The sequence below is a fragment of the Centrocercus urophasianus genome, unplaced genomic scaffold, assembly GCF_019232065.1.
Source record: "Centrocercus urophasianus isolate 14NV4802_14NV808 unplaced genomic scaffold, USGS_Curo_1.0 seq_18, whole genome shotgun sequence".
Taxonomy (NCBI): Eukaryota; Metazoa; Chordata; class Aves; order Galliformes; family Phasianidae; genus Centrocercus; species Centrocercus urophasianus.
This window is the reverse complement of record NW_024884733.1, coordinates 8,045,262-8,065,703: the sequence shown is the minus strand read 5'-3', so window position 1 is coordinate 8,065,703 and position 20,442 is coordinate 8,045,262. Positions and strand designations below refer to the sequence as shown.

Genomic DNA, 20,442 nt, shown 5'->3' with positions numbered 1-20,442 from the left:
AGTGTGAAATGAATCGGAGAAAACATCTTTCTTGTCTTGAAAGCATTCAAAATATATCCAACTGCTTTTTTGAAAACTTATGCAAAGTACAACCCTTAATATTTGCACTGTTCTAGATAAGAATATGAAATAGTAGCTTGAAAGATAACTGCAAATTCTCAACAGCATAAAGTAATTTATAAGCACAATGATGTCTGTCCCTGCAGCAGAATTGCCTTCAGCATCTTCTTGCTCGCTCACCATATGAGGTTCCTGCAGGTTACCTCAGTGGGTAAGATGAGGCTCACAGAGCCATAGCCAGGTACTAGGCACCACACCTAATTTTACTTACAGATTCACAGAGCTTTTATTTTTATAGCAAAATATAGTCATTTTTTCATGGAAAATTACAGAGCAGCATTCAGCCACAACGAATAGATTCAGATAGAAGCAGATAAATTTATCTACGAAGGCTAATTCCCTGCCTGTCCACTTTATTCAATCACAGCTGTAACTAGACCCATCTTAGAGAGAGGTAAGTTATGAGAGAGCCAGAAGGGAACTCAGAGTTGGCTGAGATTGTTTTAAAGATTAGGCAAAGTGAAGTGGTCACAGCACATATGTAAAAGGCCCTCTTAGCAGAGATCTTCCTCATTACAGTGTTCTCTTTTATTACAACACACAGTTTCCGCTTGAAGCCTCAGAGTATCAAACACCACCGTGCCCTCCCTGGTCTGACAGCAGGGTTATACCGCAGCAGTCTCTCTGCTTTCCAGCCAGGCTTATATTTATTCCAACATGAGATGTCTGTATACCTTAATGTGTAGTGGCATCTGGCAGAAATATGAATCATCAGGACTGACTTTCCCAAAGTGATGTGCACTTCCCAAACCTGTTCTGACTGGGGGCCAGAACAATGCCTGCTTTGCCCGGTTTATGGCAATTTCTGTGTTAGCGACTTGTCCTGCTTTTACTGCTCTGGTATATGAAAAGTGAAGTCACCGTGAGCTGTTTCCTGTTTCAGTCAATGTTTTAGTACATCTCCTGCTTTGACATCCAGAGCAATGTGTCCACAGGTCTTGTAGACTGCTCGGTCTTACTGTGACAGCTGTAGAAATATGGGTCTCATTGGGTTTTTGTGTCAGAGAGAAAAACTAATTCCTAAAAGCACTAGGATCATGTTGGTACTTAGGTTTGCTATTGAGCCTCAGAGTGATCAGAATGAATGTAAGGATTTATAGACTGGGGGCTACTGTTAAACCTTTCATAGACAAAAAATATAAACCCACCATTTAAAAAGATCAACCAAGTGAATGGCATGCAGTGGTGCCTGCCCAGCAACTCTACTGCTGCATGTTCCACTCTGCATGCATTTGTTCAGTATTCCAAGCCCCGGCAAGGCAGCACTTCTGCCTGCAGCCCATGCTCTGAGCTGCACGCTATAGGAGGGACTTGTCCACAGGCAGCTGAAACATGCATGGACCAAGCCCAATGCAAAGTTCAGTGTCTGTGTCATTCTCTACCTCACCAAACTAGAAGTAAAATTAATGAGAAGTTTAAATGAATGTGCTAAACTTGTTTGGAAATCGTATACCTTTCTGTCTTTAAATTTAGATAACACTTTTATAACACGAATATTGGTGTCTAACAAAGACATAGCAGCAGTTTTTAAAATGGAGACACGCTATTTTTGGTGTGTTATTTTCCCATAGAATGTGAAAACATCAGTTTCTAACTGCAAAGTGACTTTCACAGCATGACTTCATTACGTGCAATTTCGTAAGTGTTTCAGTGTCAGAATACAAATGCTTATTTTTTAAGTAATTACATCTATAACATGTTGTGAAATAATGATTTTGGAGGTACCTATATACATACTGTTTGTACATACATATAAACACAGATTCAAATGGCTGATATTTCATGAAAGGATTAACAGAAACGGAAACATAAATATAGGTCAGCAAAAAGTAAGCAAAACATTTTTTTCATATCAGGAATAAATAAATCAGCCGTTCTTACAAGCTGGGTGGTTGATACTGCTTGTTATCTGCCAACTGCTATGCAAGCAAAGACCACTGTCACTCAAGATAAAAGCACTCTAGATAAAAGGATTAGCCAATATTTATAGAGCTGTATAAGCAGTTCAAATAGCTCAGGTTGGAGGAGAAGATAGCATGTAAAAATATGAATTCTGAAAAGCAACTGTGAGGAACTGGTTTTTTCAGAGTTGCATACATTTGCTCAGCTAAACGTATTTGTATTTTTAAAATGAAGTCATTCAGCATTTTCTCTTCTAAATATGTTACATGCCCACCTATATATGAAAATATAGGTGAATATAGGAAAATATATTGAGAATATTTTTTATCCTATTTCTATAGGTAATAAGTATTTCTTCCTCCTACAAAGTTTCATTCAAAACAGAGGTGAAGCAGCCCCTTTGACTGTTCGAAAACAGCACTCATAGCTTTGTCACTTTGTTTTACCTACTACTACTACAGGGTAGCTGTTCTCTACCTATTAATCTCTTAAACTATCTGCCTCAAATTTAGCAGAAAAGCTTTTCTTACCAAAGCAGAATGACAAAAGCAATTTTTCAAGCCTGCTTTCTACTAAACACCTCCAATTTTCATTTCTACTAAACCGATATAGAACTGTTATCCTAATTACACTTTTCATACACACCTTTAGTTAGAAATTTCTTTCCTGTTCCTTGGCACTTAATAAATACCACACAAGTACAAGCAAGCAGTCTGGACAGACAGCTGTGACGTGTTCTATACAGCCTAAGTGCACTAGTACAAAAAGAAAATATTTACCTGTAAACATTGTCATTAAAGTGATGTAAACCTGTATCCTAGTTGCAACCATCTTTTTCTGAAGTAAAAAAAATTGGTTTAGCATTCATGCAGTCCACAAAGTAAGTTTCTGCAAAATTCAAAGCAGTGCTTGGTATAAAGGCGTCTGTTCCAGGATTAGCTTGCTCCACTTCTGTACCTGCTGATGTAGTCTGATGGTGTATTTTGCCCAAGCCAGATCAACAAGGCTTAAAGTAAGACTCATTAAAGTGCTTACGCAACAGATATGTATTCTACTTACATTCCTTTTCAGAACGTTCAGTCTGAGTATGCTCTCACTGAACTCTGGTGGTGTTTCAATGAGAGTCACATTTTGAGGTTCTATTCAAAACTGATTTGTCACTCTTTGATAGGACTTGTCCTTTTAAGGATCATATTTGCTTTGGTTTTCAGGTGATTTATAAAACCAGACCAATCTTTTTGCAGTCACTGTCATTCAGAAATCTGTCTATGTCCGTAAGGAAACAGAAAAGACCTACGGTTTGTCTGGTTTCTTTGTTTTGTAAAGTGTTTTTGTTCCACTGACTTTCATTGTACCACTTACTAGAAATTAGCGTCTGCAGATTTTTGAATGTGCTGAAGACAGAAAAAAAACCCATTTATTGAAATATTTCTCTTCTTCAGCTCTTGAGCAAGACATTTTGATTTGGCCCTAATTTAATGAATGAAAAATAATTATAGAGCTTGGTAGATTGAAGCGTTTATATCTGTGACAACAGACTTTTTCATATCACTTTATTTATATTACGAATTGCATAAAATATTGCTAGAGCAGTAACCCTGTGCAGTTACTGGGATACTTCCAGAGCAAGATAGCTTTTTCCCAGGTTGCTGTTTATACCATCCAACTGACATATGACCAGTTATGCATTCAGATCTGTTTTTTTGATAGTTTCCCATTTTAAAACTTCAACAATGAATCCTGAAGTCTCTTTCTGACTTATTTACTCCAGAATATAAAAATAATTTTATCACTGACTGAGAAATTATCTCTGTGGTCCAGATCTTTGTTCACAAAGGTTTGATCAAGTTGTGAAAGCTCCCAGGAAAATGTTTATTTTTTTGCAAACAGGTATTTACCAACTCCTTCCCCTCCCTCAACTCATTTCTTCATTAATTAGGAGATTCCTGACTCTGTGTTAAATGTAGTTTTAGGTTCACCAGAAGACCTGCACACAAGATACAGTTTTGGATTTGGTTAATCTACAGTGCATGATTGTTTCCATTGTGGTGCCCAGAAAACTGCTTTTCCCTACAGCCTGTGACACAGAGTGATTATTCATATTATGAATTCAAATATCATGGAGTAGGAATGTCATCCAGACTCTTTGAAAGGTAAGTAACTAAATTTTAAGCAAAAGAAAGTAAAGGTTGACAAGTTATTATGCAGGTACTTATCAGATGTCTTGTGCTGCAGCTCTAGCTGTAGCACTAATAATGCTTTTTTATTTTGGAAATAACAAGAAAAATTTGGAAGTTCTCAGCCTCCTTTTACAACATGACACTGACAAATGTTCTGAGGTAAGACTATGAACATATGCTTTGTCACCAGGTTGGGGTAGACATATATTACTACAGCTCAGTGACAACATTGAGTTGCTGACACTCCAAGAATGAAAAGCCTCAGACCAGGGTATTTAGCAAACTGCCTGAAGCCATGTCAGAACCATTAGCAGGTTATTTTGAACAAGTGTCATGAAAAAGTGAGTTAAAGGAGATGGTAGAGTCGAGTAACTTACTCTAATTGCTGCAAGGTCTTTAACAAGAGTAATAAATACAGTATTTTCTTTGATATGTTCATATGCTAAACAAGGAAATTGATCTATATATAGCCACTATAAATTGGGCGTAAAAATTGTGTTTAATTCCAATCAGAAATTAGTTGTTGTTCTGCTGAGTATGGTTTGAGATTGTCCTACATCTGCTCTGGTAATTTTCATAAAAGATGTGGATGATGGAATAGAAAGTTTGCTTATTAAGTTGTCTGTTAATGTAGAGTTAAAGACAAAATGTGAGTATTTTAAAGAAAAGGATTGGCTTTGTAGATGAATTTAAAATTGGAGTGATGGTCTGAAAAGTTCTGGATTAGACTGTGGAAGGACTTATTCAGTTCAGATAGTCTTGGGTCAGAATAGCCACCAGTAAGGTGGAATAATCACACTTGTTTACAATGTCCTGGTCATAGCTTAGCATGAACATCAAGTTCACTGGTAGTTCTACTGCACTGCAAGGAAGATTTGGATCAATTGGGAAGAGTTCACGGAAGAGCAATGAGAATAATCATAGTTTTAGAAAATATGGCTTGTGAGTAGAGACTGAAAAAATCGTCCTATTCAAGACAAGAGAAGGAAAGGGGGTGTGGTTACAGTTTATTAGCACAAAAAAAAAGAGATAAAAATAAAAAAGGAACACATTGTTTGTGATCGTAATAAACAAGTGGGAAGTCACAGTGCATCAAGGGGATTCAAGTCAGACTTTAGGAAAATATTTCGAATGCTAGTAAGGTAGCAAAGCCCTGCCATAAGGTATTCTGCCATGGCCATAGCATCTAGTTTGGGTCCTTAAAAATGGGTTAGTTAACAAAAGCACGCAGTGTGACACATCTGCTTGTCTTATGCTGGATAGATAGGCTGAGCAATGTCTGCACATCTATTCCTTCCCTACCTTAACTCAGTGATTTTCTTAAATAAAATAAATCCCAGCAACTGAGCTGTAGGTGTGTCAACTTTTTATAAATACAGATGTATGTATACACATCTAGGTGTAAAATAAAAGTGGGAGTAAATGTTAGAGAAACTTAAATAGTAGCATACCCTTTAGAATATGCTTTCTGGAAGATGAAGACAAAGAGTCTGCAATAATGCTTCTTCTACCTACATTTTACAGTTTTGGAAATGCTTGTTACAAAGTCCTGCTTTAGGCAGGAACAACTATTTTAGAGGGGGCTCATTAACACTGAACCCAGCAAAAAGATCTAGCAGTGCATATAATCTTCAGATCTCCAGGTCTTAGCAGACAATCATGGAAATTCTAACTTTGCCATAGCTATGCTGATAATTGCAAAAAGATAATTACTCTTTGCTGGAAGGAGGAAATGCGCGTTCATCAGTGAGTAAGCACAAGGCAATAAATTGACCATCTCCATGTCATCAAATTAAAATTCATGCTTCTGGGCATAAATCAGTTGTCATGGAGGTCAGGAAGGAGGTTTTTCTCTTATGTACATCATGGTAGAGAAAGTGAGGGGTATTTAAATGGATTGTATTCTCCTATTTTTCTTCAGTTGGATACTGAACTTAATGCGACCAGTAATTTGACCTACTATGGCAATTTCTGTTACTGTCTTAGCAGGAAATACTCATTTGAAATGAAAGGCAGAATACAGGGCAGAGCTGGAGCATTTGGAAAACTGGATACTTTACAACAGGAGGATAATAAGCATCCTAATATTGTGATAACTTTCACGCAGATCTCCATTTTTTGTGAAGTTGTAAGACCTTCCTAGTTATTCCTTTATTGCAGACAAATTCACTATTCTTTTTTCCTCTTGCCATTTGAAATGGACATATGAAGTTAATACTGGTTAGGAAAAAAACATTAAAATAGAAATAGAGTGCAATGACTTGGCTTAATCATTAAATCTGTCACTCTAGCTGAGGAATATGGAATTCATAATGTGCCACATTCAGTATGGCATGCTGTAACTTAATCCTTTCAAATTTTGCTGGCCTGAACCTTCATAGATTAGTTTGAATTTTCAGTAAAAAATGCTTTCTTTTTTAAAGCAGTTAAAAATCCCAATCCCTTAATCTCTTCAATCATTAAAGTTTTTTTGAGAGCAGAAGTACTTGGAAATGTTTTTCCACTTGTTTCACATGTTTTGTCACACCTAAAACAGTTTTCATTCAAAAAAAAAAAAAAAAAAAAAAGAAAAAAAGCCATGAAGGTGATTAGTTGTTTAGTGAGATTTGGTGTGTTTATTTTATTTTATAAATATTGGAAACAGCCGACCGATTTAAGCATTGGCTTTAGTTTCTGAGTAGATCAGGCAGCCTTTTCCACGTGCCTGCTTTGCAGTGCTCCATACGCAAGGCTGTGTGAGCAGCACAGCCAGAGGTCAGAAAAATATCGCCTGCGAATGGCACGGGGCCATGTCCTAGAAGGGCAGCATGGCAAAACTGCTGCTTGTAGCCTACACCTTCGTCCCATATTTTGATTAACACAGCCGGCCATGTGGATTCAATTGTAGGATTAGGGTCTGAATCTGGAGTAAAGAGAAACGTGGTGAAGAAATATGTCCCTGCATGGCACTCATTTTCCTTTAATTTCCCTATTTTTAGTCAGCTTTATATATTAGTAAAAGAAGCAGCTGCTGTTGTGGTTGACTGATGGAGGGAAGAATGAAAATGGAACAGTGGCAGCCTGGTTTTCCCGGGCAGCATCCTTCCTGAGCAGGGTTTCTGGCTGCACTAACAACGTGCATGCAGCTCATTGACATGAGCTAGGAAGGGCTGATGGGAGAGCAGCGACAGGCAGCACAGGGTGTGAAAGGCAACAGTGAAGAAAGATGATAGATTAAAAAAGAAGGGCAAATAAAAGAAGGAAGAAAAATTTCAGTGGAGAAAGATTATAGGGGATAATACTAAGAAACAAATTTCTCACTTAGCAAGTAAGATTTTGGAGATTAAGTGGCCAAGAATGCTAGAAATCTAGGCTTCCACTCAAGGTCAGGACATCATTCAGAAAATAAACTGGAATGGTTACTGAGTTTCATAGAATTTGATGATTGTATATCTGATTATGTATTAAATATTTGGAAATGAAAATTATTTCTTGTTGTATTTCCAGACTGTTTTCTGTGTATTTTGTTCAGGCATTTTTCATGCTTTCAGAAGGCTACTGCTGCAGTAAGATTTCTGAATTCAAATCATTAATTGTCTGATTTGCATTTTTTGTAGTCTTACGAGCTTGTACATTCAGATGATGTGTGTGCATTTGAACTGAAGTGTATCCAGAGGGATCTTAAAGCAACCAATACCTTTGAGTTGTTTAATTAGATCATACAAGGTCATGTTTCATTGACTTAAAAATCTGTTTGGAGCATATGATTCACTCTGGAATTGGAAAACAAATGAATTTTCACCTTTACAAACACATAAGGGCTTTAAAAGAGTTGATGAACACTTCCATTGAGAAATGTGACTGGTTCTCCCGTAAGAGGGATTTTCTACCTTGTCTCTTGTTGGCTGCTTCTATCTTGCTTTAACTGAGCTGGGCAAGCACAGCCACTGTGCTGCCTGGTGTGGCACAGCCTCTGCTTTGAAAATAATCAGCCATCTGCAAGGTTTTTCGTATTGCTAAAACAAGTCTCCACAATGCACAAAAGTGAGTGTATTTACATAACTTCATTGTCAGTCAATATTAAGAGAATCTGAAAAAGCCAGCAAGCTAGAAAATCATAGTTTTAATTGGGCCTGTAGAACTTAACTGGGGATGGAGACCTGAGAACAGAAAAATATGAACTATGTATGTGTGAACATACATAGCATGTGCATACTGTGTGCATTTTAAGCTGTGGACTGAACAGCTGTATAAATTGTATAAAGATGATCTTTGTTTATAGTTTGTAAAATTATGTTTCTCTGTTCCTATAGGATGTATTTGTACATCCTTATCATTTTAAACGCAGAAGAACAATTACTTTACCTCAAACTATCCAATTCTACAATTTTTTTATAAGACAATTACTCTACCTGGTGGATTCCCTTTCCTGTGTAAATAGCTGTGGCTTGCTATAGACTAGCAGTAGATGTAGAAGACCTTAGATTGTTATCTGTCATCAAATTCAATAGTGATGGAAATGGCAGGAGATCATACTCCTTCGACTTTTTCATTTCTCTTATTCCATTCAATGTTAGTTCTTTTGAAGTGTGAAAACTCAACTAAACAACATATACAAATTGTTTATCTAAGATTTCATATATTTTTAATACGTCCTGAACCTGGGGAGCCTGACACCTAAACAAGTCATTTTCACCAGGTCACATAACCATCCCACTGGGAACATGATGGACGTCAGCTAAAATTGTATGAGCATGCTGTGGACTTTTGGCCATCATTTTTGAGGGTCACCAGGTTCATGCTAGAGGTATGTGATATCGCTAGTCTTCCTATTGTTTTGCAGATATACTTGAAAGAAAACATTGAATTCATTTTCTCTATTTGTTACTACAGCTAATGACTGAACACAGTGTTCTGGCCTCACACACAGGCCTAGTAACAGATTCTTCATCCTCTCTGTAAAGAAAATATGGTGCCCATACTACAGCGACTAAAGCCATAAAAGTATTGATCATTATGGTACTCTGTAATAGTGTTGCGTTTTTAAAACAGCCAGACTCTAAGAATCACAGCAGTGGGAGAGCAATCAGAATCAGATCCACCAAATCTACTTCCAGCAGTTAATTATCAGCACAAATTAGTTGTCTGTACTAGGCTTCTTTTCTTTTATGAGTGTTTATAGAAAGTGCAGAGTTCAGTGTCAGCCAGAGAAAGTGTGCTTTCCTTAATCCATGTATTTCAAAAAATCAGCAGAAGTCCTTTTCTAAATAAATTCTTTTTTTTTTTTTTTTTTTTTTTTTTTTTTTTTTTTTTTAAATAAAGGTATAGACACCCAAATAATCAGTAAAAGGCTTGCTTATATTCTTTAAACTTCATACAGCTGAAGAAATCGGTCAGAGTACCTAAAAAGAAACAGTTTGTGCCTTATTTTAGCAAGAGTTTATTTGAAACAGTGCAAATGAGCAGACATAAGAATACTAGGTTGTATCACTTCTGTTTCTCCCACTGGCAAGCCCTGAATAATTAAGAGCTAATTGCTACAGGGAACAATTTGTATAAAAGAGCTTTCACGTAGTATATCCTGTAAAATTAATTTTGGTGTTCACTTAACCAGCTTATTTTTATTATTCATTGTCCAAACATGCTTTTATTTCCCTGAGAAGACAGTAGACCTGGGTCTCATCAGTGATAACTAATTGCCAGCAAGGTATAATTCTCCCAAGTCTGATAAAAGAAAAAGCACTAGAGAGTTTTTAGTTGGAAATGGATTAAAACTGGGGTATGTATACATATATACGTACATACATACATATACATATGCATGTGCATACACATATATAAAATCGGGAAGGGTGGTGGATACATCAAACGGTTGTTGTTCCCATTCAGAAGAACCTCAAACCAAAGAAATGTCAACCTTCAGAACCTCTAGAAGTTCAACGAAGGGAAGGAAAGTACAACACGCTGCACCTGCTGAGGAGCAGCCTCATGCATTGAACCACGCATAGGCTGAGGGGCTGCAGTGCTGGCTAACAAGTTGAATGGGATTCAACAATGTACTCTTGCAGCAAAGAGGACCAACAGCCTCCTGGGCTGTTAGGACATTAATTAAGACAAGAGAATTAGGACAAGAGTTGCCAGCAGGTAATGGAGATGACCTTTTGGCTCTGCTTGGCAACAGTGAGATCACATCAAGCTCCCCAGATAAAGAAACAAGTGGAAATACTGGAGCAAGTGCAGCAAAATATAATGACAATCTTCAATGGTTTGGAAAATATGTCTCTGAGAAAAGGCTGAGAGAGCTGAGGTTGTTCATCATAGAGAGGAGAAGGCTCAGGGGCATCTTCTCAGTGCATATAAATACCTGAAAGCAATGGAGAAGACTTCACAGTAGAGCCCAGTGCAGATACAGTGTGCCTAAGTTTACCCTACTTTGAGCAAGAGGGTTGCATGAAATTATTTCAAGAGGTGTCTTCCAGTTTCAAAATTAAATGAAGAAAAGAAAAAATTAAAGCTTCTCTTAACCTTCTCATGGTTTTTATCCATGAATGGTTGAAGAACCATTGAATGCTTGATCTTGCTGGCATGGCTGCCTGCAATAGAAGTCTACTTAAGACCAGATCACGGAAGTGTGAGACCCAGCTACAGTGATAACCTTCTTTTAAATGTAAAATGCTGTATGTTGTATGTAACAGGTACAGGTGAGAAATCTGAGACATGGCTGTAGTGTAAAAATATAAGAATGTTTGGATTCTTTAATCCCTTCATCCTGTATGTAGGCTTGTCAGTGTTAAATCAAGATGGTTTAGAAGATTATATGTGCATGACAGCCCTGAGGATTTCCATCACTGTGATTTTCCTTCCAAATACTCTTTTTTTCTTTTTTTTTTTTTTTTTTTTTTTTTAAGAGCGTAATGACCTATGACAAGAAAGCTTTATTCTCTGTGGAGTCTGACACTGCTTCTTTTTAATGGATCAGACAGTTTGTGATACATCAGTACAAGACACTTTCTTTCCCATGTCAACCTAGGGTACCTGTTCAATATTTCCCATCTGTGCTGACCTGTGTGATCAAGGGGTCGTGTCCTGAAGTCAAACCCAGAACCAAAACACTCACTTCTACCATGGGCCAGACTATTAATGTAACCTATTTAATTTACGTCAAGTTGGAACTTGACATTCAATTTCTCAGTCCAGAAGCAATTACTTCTAAAGGAACATGCCAACAATATAGCTTCGCTTAGAATAGTGAAAGTTCAAAAGGGTAGAAAACGTTTCACACCATAAATAAAGAATTGATTATATTTGGAAACAAAGTTTGTAATTACTACTGACATTTCTGAGCCTAGATGAGGTGCCTTTTATGCTTTAAAAACTGATTTCATTTAGGCAACTGGAATTATGGGAACCTTATGTAAGGGTCTATAAGTCTTTCGCTGGTGTTTTAAGGATAAAGAAGAAAACAAGAATATTTTGCACAACACTGGGGTAAAACGTATTTTTTGTCAAAGGAGGGTGCAGAATTCATGGTGAGTGTTTAACCTTTAGCAGGAGAGGAATTCCTCTGCCTACTTTCACTTAAATTGCTCCATCAGCAGGACCACTACTGCAATCAGCAAAACCCAGAACTTTGAGATGAAAAATTATGTAGTGACTCTTGTGTGAAAGCCAATCCTCCAAGACACTGGCAATTTTTAAGTAAGAGTAGCCCTGATCTTCATCACCAAATTATTTTTCTGTATTTAATACCCAGGTGCTTGTTCTCTCTATAACTCTTACAGTTCTGAGTGGACTTTGCGTGATGGGATTCATCACAGATACTTTGAGCAATAGCATCTCTCAGAGAAGGCTCTAGTGACTGTGTTGAAATACCAACTAAACCCAGTATTTTGTTAATGTGTAGCAGATGCTACATGTATGCAGTATTTCATGGTCTCTTTTAGGCTAAGAGGTACAGGCAGAGTACAGAGAGCAACACTGGTACTAAAATGCTGATGCTAGTCCAAATAAACTGCATACTTTCACACAGTAGAGCAACTTACACATTTTATGGGAAGTACATAGAACAGTTTACCAAATAACGTTCTCTACTGAGGGTGGACTGGAATACCATCTCTCTGCTACAAGTTATTTGGAGATGTTAACATGTAAGAAACTGTGTTTCAAAGGCATGTAAAACAAGCATGTAAAGAGAAAAGCTGAACTGTATAAAACCCGTGACCTTGACAAGAATTAAGTGATGGATGGTTTTGCACCATTTAAATTTAATGCCATAGCAAGACAATGGCAGCCTGCATACTTTAATCTGAAATAAATTTACTCAAGCATCTTGATTTTTTTCCCGAATATGGGCCAATATTGCTGGCATATTGAATATATACAGGTTTGGCATGCAAACATTACACATTTCCTATTGTCAGAAGACATGCAGTTAAAATAATTAATTAGTAATGAAGACCAACATAAACTCTGCTTGTTAATAAACATGCATGCTGCAAATCTTGACGAAAGGAGTAAAGACAAATTTTTCATTCTTGCTGCAAAACAAACCAGCCGGAAAACTGTGCACTTCAAAATAGAAAAGATGAAAGTTGTGGACCTTTTAAATTAGTGATCAAAGAAAGGCTTGCTCTAAGCAGAGCAATGAAGTACTCTGAAGAGCTGTAATGTATGCCTCTACAGAATTATATATATGTGTATGAGTGCATACATGCATGTGTACATGCATATGTTGTTACATGTACAAGCATATGATTCAAAATTACTTGCCCATGTGCTATTTCTAAAGGAACTCCTTCAGCTTCTTTAATGTCACTCTTGATTTTCTCTGTTGTGGGGGAAAGAGAAGTAATGTCTTTTAAATGTTTGGCTGTATAATTTACTGTATTTCCAATAAACTAGATTTTAACGGGTTTCACAATGGTGAAATAATTAAGGCTGTTTTCAAAATCATCTATTGAGTAAAACGTTGAACTATTAAATTGGTTCATTTTGTTTATCACTTGACATTTGACCTTAAATGTTCTTTTAATTAGAATATATTGAGGAAGTAAAATACATTAGTCCCCTAACACAGATTTTCTCTGTACTATCTACTCATTGAACACTTTCTCCAGGTTAGTGAGGACTATACATGTAGATTTAGAGCTTGTTCCAGTTTGAAGAACAAGTTGTGCATCTGCTTGACTTTGTAATTTAAGTATAATTTGACCAAATTGATGTCTCTCAATAGTGCTTAAAAGTAGTTCCTGAGATGGAGAGTCAAATTTTTAGGAGGATGCATAAAGTTCTGCTGTTAGCTTAGTCTGCCCAGTTCCTTTAGTTTCACAGAGTTTGTGCACAGTTATAACTCAGATCATACTTGAAACTCTGCTTTCAGTAGTGGTTGTGTTTGTCTCCACTCTGCATACATCCACAGGGGAGCTATGTGTGTATGCAAGAAAAAACTCATTTGAGGAAGCATATAAGGTTAACTGTAATGCCAGTGATTGAAAGACATGTAGAACATTCTACATTCTATCAGCACACAGAGCAGGAGATACATGGCAGTTTCTGTTTGTAACAGGGAAATATTACTGCATTTTCAGTAGTAGAAAGGGTATGGCAAAAGGAATACTGTGTTTGGTTCCAGGCTGCATAAGATATTGCCTGTTATGCTCAGGCCAAGCAAGCAAGAAACAAAAAGGCTGGAGAGACTCAAGGACTTCAGCAGGGAAAGATGGAACTGAGCGAGTTCATAAGCTCACCCAAGAGGTGGCTAAACGGGCTTGTAGGAGACTATAAATATCAGAGATGTACCAATTAAAAAGGCTAGGAAGAATTTATTCTCAGTATTCAGAAAGAAACTAAGTAGGCACAAATCCCCAGAAGGAAAATTCTCACTGAATATTTGGACTATTTTTAGCAGTCCTATAATAGAATGACCCATTAGGAATAAGTGCCACAAAAATAATGAGTGCTTGAAAAGCATTATCCCTGCTGCCAAATAATACACAACTGTCTTTTTCTCTTTACCTATATTTCTATATATGTAATTTTCTTTTCTTTTTTTTTTAAAGTAAGAGCACTTTCTGCAAGTATTCCTTAAATCTAAGGATGCTTTCTGCAAGACCTGGGAGCTTATGGCTGAAAATCCATCCGTCCCCTCCTACTCCCCTTCGAGGAAGAAAGCTCTTCATGCTAAAAAGTGTTTATGTGCAACAATGTTTAACGCAGAGAGATGTGCCAGATTTCAAAATATCAACTGCTCCCAGGCTCTATCAATCATGTCCAACTACATTATACAGTTTAACATATCGGTGTAACCAGAGAAAATAGATCATAGTAATGAAGGGTCAGCTGTGAAATTTCAAGGTATAAAATTGTATACATGTTCAGAAAATAGCATTGGTAGATGCTTTCTAGCACTTCATTTTCTATATTTCTAACTAACAGACAAACCCTTGATATTTGTGTGTTCTTCCAGTTCTGAATAATGCAGAAATCTTTTTGCATTTCCAATGCAACTTGCAACAAGGAGAGTTATTTCTGAGAGTCTTTTTCATTCCTCGTGAAAAAATATGCGTTACTATATTAGGGTGCTGAGAATAACTCTCAGAGTTGCAAACAAATTGTCAGATCTTGGGGCTAGTTCTGGAAATTTTTGCCACAAAGTGTTCCAGAGCTCATTTATTAATGATGATAGTTTAGCTTTAACATTTTGGGAGGTTCAGGTTGGATATTAGGAAAAATGTATTCTCTGAAAGAGTGGTTGGGCATGGGCAGTCTGTCCGTGGAGGTGGTGGAGTCACCATCCCTGGAGGTGTTCAAGAAAAGGGTGGATATGGCACTGAGGGATATGGAATAGTGGGTATGGTGGAGATGGATTGATAGTTGATGATCTTAGTGGTCTTTCCTTCCTTTACGATTCTATGATTATTCATTAATAGATCACAGCCAGTAGAAATACTCTTCTGCAAAAAGGTTCCTTCCTACAGCAGGAAGAATAGGAACAAGCTAAAGCTTTCAACAAAGCTTCATTTTATCTCATTAATAGGGGACCTCTGCATGGCTGGTGCCTATGGTAAGTTCACAGTGTGTATCTAGAACCTGAAACTATTTCACTGTCAACTTAGCATCAAATATGGTAGCTGGATCTGATACTCATACACAAATACATCCTTAATGCATTGTTTGAATGCTTATGATCATATTGGACTGTAGCCTTTTTTTTTTTTCCACATTTCTAAAGTGGAGATAATACTCATGAACTTCACAGAAATTGTACGAATGAATTTGCTTGTGTTTGGGAACTGGTCAGACTTCAGTGAGGTGAAACCCAAGTTGCAGATTATTGAGATAAATGCAGAAAGATGATCAAGTGACAGCAACATGATGTACAGACTTACACAATCTGTTTTCTGCAAAGTCTTCCACTAAACCAGAATTTTTTAACCTATGACAATCTCTAAGTAACCATCACAAAAACAGTTTCATTTAAACAGCTGCTCAGTCTGCTGCCATGCAGAGAGCCAAATTAAGTAATAAAATGAATTTTTGGGAAAAAAAAAAAAAGGTACTTCACAAAGTATCTCTAGATGGAAGTCTATAATGAAAAGGCTGATGTGAGTAAACAAGTCAGTCTTAGCTGCTTTGGTGGTATATATGGTTGGAGCTTGTGGAAATTATGCTTGCGTGCCCTAAATGGTATTTCTTGCAGTGACTTAAGGGCAGCACTAGCTACAGATAGGAATATCCCATGAGTTCTGGATTGGAAACAGGTTGGAGAACGGCAAATTCATAACTTTCTCCAATAATAACCAAACTTCCAGTATGCTGTGGATGTTTTGAGGTATGCTTCCATCTTACAGCCAGTATGGTGCTGTGTGCAATCTGAAAGTGCAGCCTCAGACTTCCTTCTGGGGGCTATCCAGCGAGATGCTCATCACATCACATGTGCAATGAGTTGGGGCGGGAAGCTAAGCACATGAAAAGTGAATAGTGCATACTGCAAAGAGAACAGCTTGATGAATAGTGAAACAAGGTGTGAGGATGCTGTGAATGCGCTGTGTCCTGGATTCTGCAACTGTTTACAAAGCTCTGCATCTTTCCCTGGAGCTGTGCACAGGACAGGGCTAAAGGATACATACTGTGATTCAAGAGAATATCCTGACCAGTTCCAAACACCAGGAAAAAAGGGGTGATAGAAGAACTCGGTGACAAAAGTAGAGGAGAGGGGAAACTCAAATGATCAATTCTGACGAAAATGAGAACAGCTACTTGCCAGGATGCTGTAGATTGAAGAAAGGTTACAAAGTATTAGAGGACAGGATCATTAAAGCCTGTCCAAATGTTCTTTCAAGATCAGAGACTTAGGAGAGATTGAAAAAGTACTTTAAAGTGCTAATTGTCTTTTTCCCTGTTGGGTTTTCACAGGCAGCAAGTGCCTGCCAGGCCCTGAGGGCATCCTGTGTTGATACAGGGTTGCTACACTGGTCCTGTAGTGCTGGGGCTGTAGGGGTCGATGGGGAGCAGAGAGGGAAAATCCCTCCTTCCTATGGTTCTGAGCACAGGAGTGTAGAAAGGAGTTCACAGTCCGAAACAGAGATGGGGCAGAACTGCAGTTAGGTCTAGGTAAACAGGAACTACTTTCCCATGCTCAGAAAATGGCAGTATATTTCCCCATTTTGCTGCACAGCTGATCAATGCCAGCAAGCCCCCTAAAGGTCTCACTTTTTAGAGATCCTTTCACAGCGATCTAATGGTATAGTTAGAGTGAATGAATTGTGTCTGGGTGAAAAATATGTACGTTTGCACTCCCTTTACAGCCTCTCTACAATTCCAGAATGGTACCTTCCTGACTTTGTACTGGGGATGAGATCATGAATGCAGTGCACAGAACCCATGTGCTGACCATGACTTTCTCACTCTGGAAGAAATGTGTGCTGCTGTGACCCACCCAACCACAGCTGTCTGTAAACCTGCATGCACAGCCATCATCTCCATCAGCACTTCCAGCTGACTTTCTGCTTTGCCAACCCCACTGCCAAGCCATTCTGAGACACATCAGAAAAGTGCCACCTCGGTCTCCAGGACCATTTCTTTGTTTGACAAGGCATAAAGCAAAGCTGATCTGACCAAGCGCACTGACCACAGCACAGGAAGGAATCTGGCCTAACCTGCTGTAGTGCCAACAGGTTTGCGTAACTGCTTTTATCCATTTTTGGCCCACAAAAGACTGGGAGAAGGTGCAGCCCACAGCTTTCCTTCCTGATCAGTGGAAAAGCCCTGTCAGAGACAAAGAACTGCAGTAATCAGGAAGGACGTCTCCTTTGCCCCAGGACCTTGAAGAATTTTGCATTAGGAGGGATCCTAAAGATTATTTTCACAAAGGAGGATTGGGAAGGGAGAAGAAAAAGCCTTCCAGTTCAAGCCAGCCCAGCTTCTCTCTTCTTTTGTCTCCTTGCAGTGAAAAAAGAGTCTCATTTTTTCTTTGTATTTTCTTTTTTCTCCTGATCCTTTCCTTGGACATAGAAAAAGAAAGCTGGTGAATGCCCCTTGAATAGTCTTGTCTTCTGTCTCCAGAATAAAGAGAAAATAACCTTTTAAACTGTGATGATGGCCCATGAAACACAGTTAATTAACCTGCTGTGATGGAGGAAGGCTTGACTGCTGTGGTGTGAACAGCTGAAGGATAGATGAGGAAATAGAGAAAAACACTGGAGTTTGGGGACAAGATGAGAACACAGCTATTTATCTGCTTGATTTCCTTTTTGGAAGACTCACATCATTTATGTTTTGTGTAATACTGTCACACATAGAAAGGAGGCTAGAGAAGTATATCTGGCTGAGACACAGACAGCCCTAGTACCTGCTGAGTGCCCTGCCCCCAGCAGCATCTGAAGATGTGCAGGGAAATGGAAGCCTAATGCTCTGTGTATGCCTGTGCTTCTTACACCCTGGCTGTGCAAACTGAGAGTTTAAATGAACCATTTTTAAGACGAGTCCCATGTGTCCAGGTTGAGGTTTTCTTTAGTTAGTTGAGTGTTCAGTATTCTGGCTGCACTGCACTGGCTGGCTATTTATCTGCCTCATCTTCAGGCTCCAGGAGACAGTTTCTTTCCCCCACATCTATGCCAGAAATTCAACACACATATGACTCCAGTCTGATCGTATCATTTTCTCTTGCAGCAGTCCAAAATGCTGGGAAAAAGGCCAAGGAGATTTACAAGGGAAAAACAGAAAACATGACAAATAAAAAGGCCAAAAAAACCCACTTAGGATCTCACGATGCCAAAGTGAGCAGCAGTGCTGCTGGCACAGCTGGCCCACAGTGGATAACAACACACCAGAAGTGATCAGAACCTCGTCAGCCAGCACATTTCTGCATGTCAGCAGGCAGTAGGCACTCTGCCTACAGGCTGGTTGGTGGCTTTGCTCCTTCATACTGCTACTTCAGCTGCATGAACAGCCCCATCCCTGCTAGTGGCACGTCCCCTGGCAGCCCACAGCCACATAGGCAGCTCTATCCCTGCTGGTGGCACGTCCCCTGGCAGCCCATGCTACTTCCTCTCCCTCCTCGGGTTCCAGTCAGCGCTGGAATGTGACATTTGACAGAGCCTGCAGGTTCAAGACTCCTTAATTCTGACACGGTGTTAAGTTTATTACAACCTGGTGAAATGCATCACTACCAAATTCATAGCTCTGCTCTCCTCCTTTCCCACTTGTTTTCATGAGGAAAGTGAGAAGCTGGACCTTTCAAATAACACTCTTTTTAAAAAGTGTGATGCCAGAGCAATACAATATATGCACAATATGAAAGGATGAAGTTCCAGGATAACTGCTGCCTGTAGCCAGCAGTAACAAATCACAAGACTTTTAAATGAAAGCCCAGTCTATTAAAAGTGCTTCTGTGCTAGGGGGCCAGCAGACCAAGGTAATATCAAAAATGTTGGGCTTACTATTGCAGAGTACTGAGACCTCTTGAAATCCGAGCGTCCCCAGACTCTCCGACTTAGAAGGGAGCTGGAGAACTTTAACCCTTTGTAGAACCTGCTCACAAATTTTCTGTCTTTGATGTGGGACAAGGCAAATATCTAATGGGCTCCAAAAATCACAGGCTGGGAAAAATTTGCCACACCAGGATTTTTGTTCCTTAGAATCAAATTGCATGAATAAGTCTGGTTGCAAATGAGTTATTTGAGTTACCAAATGGGGCAGATTTGATCCTCTCAGGACTTCTAGTAGTCTACTGATTATTTTTCAGTTCAGCTGAATAATCACCATCTGCAACAAGAAATAGCAGACGGTATTTCTTCCCCTCTCCCAGCTGGGTGGGGCAATACTTTATGCCTGACATAGGCTCCATTATCTCCTGCCTTTGGGGCTGAAGACTGCAGCCCAGTTTTTCAACTGACTTACAGTAATGTGCCATCTTATCCAATAAGACAACGGTGCCATTTTATACTCGTTACAAAAATCGACAAATATCCCCAGATGTAATGACACCTTTCCACTGATTTCAGCGACTTCTGGATATGGCCCTCATGACACAGACCACATGGATTATTATTTCTTCACAATACTCAGAGCAGCGTAGTATGCTTAGAATCTTCTGTTAATGCTTTACTGAGGAAGGAAGCATAATAAAATATTGAATGCCATATATTAAAGAAAATCTTTGTTTCAGCAGGAACCTGAAGTTTTACACCTAAAACACATATGGATGTTCACATGTGGAGGCCAGAAGAACTGGCCCTTGGCTGCAGAAATGCAAGACTTTGGCATTGATGAGATGTGCTGATACCCAGGTGAAAGGATCTGACTTTTTGTCTTGCAGAAGGGCAGTTGGCTTAGTTCGTATACACAAGATAAGCACCCATAAACCCAGTAATCCTGATCGGGGATTCATCTGCTACCCAGAATCATACTACTGCCATACTCCTGCAGTCAACTCCAGTCCTTTGTATTCCTTAACTCCCATTAGAATGTGCTTAATTTATCACAAATTTGGCTATAATTGGAGAAAGTGAACTTTTCAGCATCAGAAGTGAATGTTTCCATTCCATCTTACTGGCTCTTTGCTTAGAAATAGAAGAGTTAAATTGGAAGGGACATACAAAGACTGACTAGTCCACCTATGTGACCACTTCATGGATACCCACAAATTCAAGCCACAGCTTCAGCAGCCAGGTCATGTCCAGCTGCACAGCCCAGGGTGCCAAGCATGCTCACCACCTACTAGAGCAATGCTGCTGTTTTCTCTACAGATATCTGTTACCTG

At 38.8% G+C, this 20,442-nt stretch overlaps 1 protein-coding gene across 1 annotated transcript in view; it reads right to left on the bottom strand.

Moving 5' to 3' along the window:
* CRB1 (crumbs cell polarity complex component 1) overlaps positions 1-20,442 on the bottom strand; it is a 92,193-nt gene that overhangs the window by 36,297 nt on the left and 35,454 nt on the right. The window lies entirely within an intron of this gene.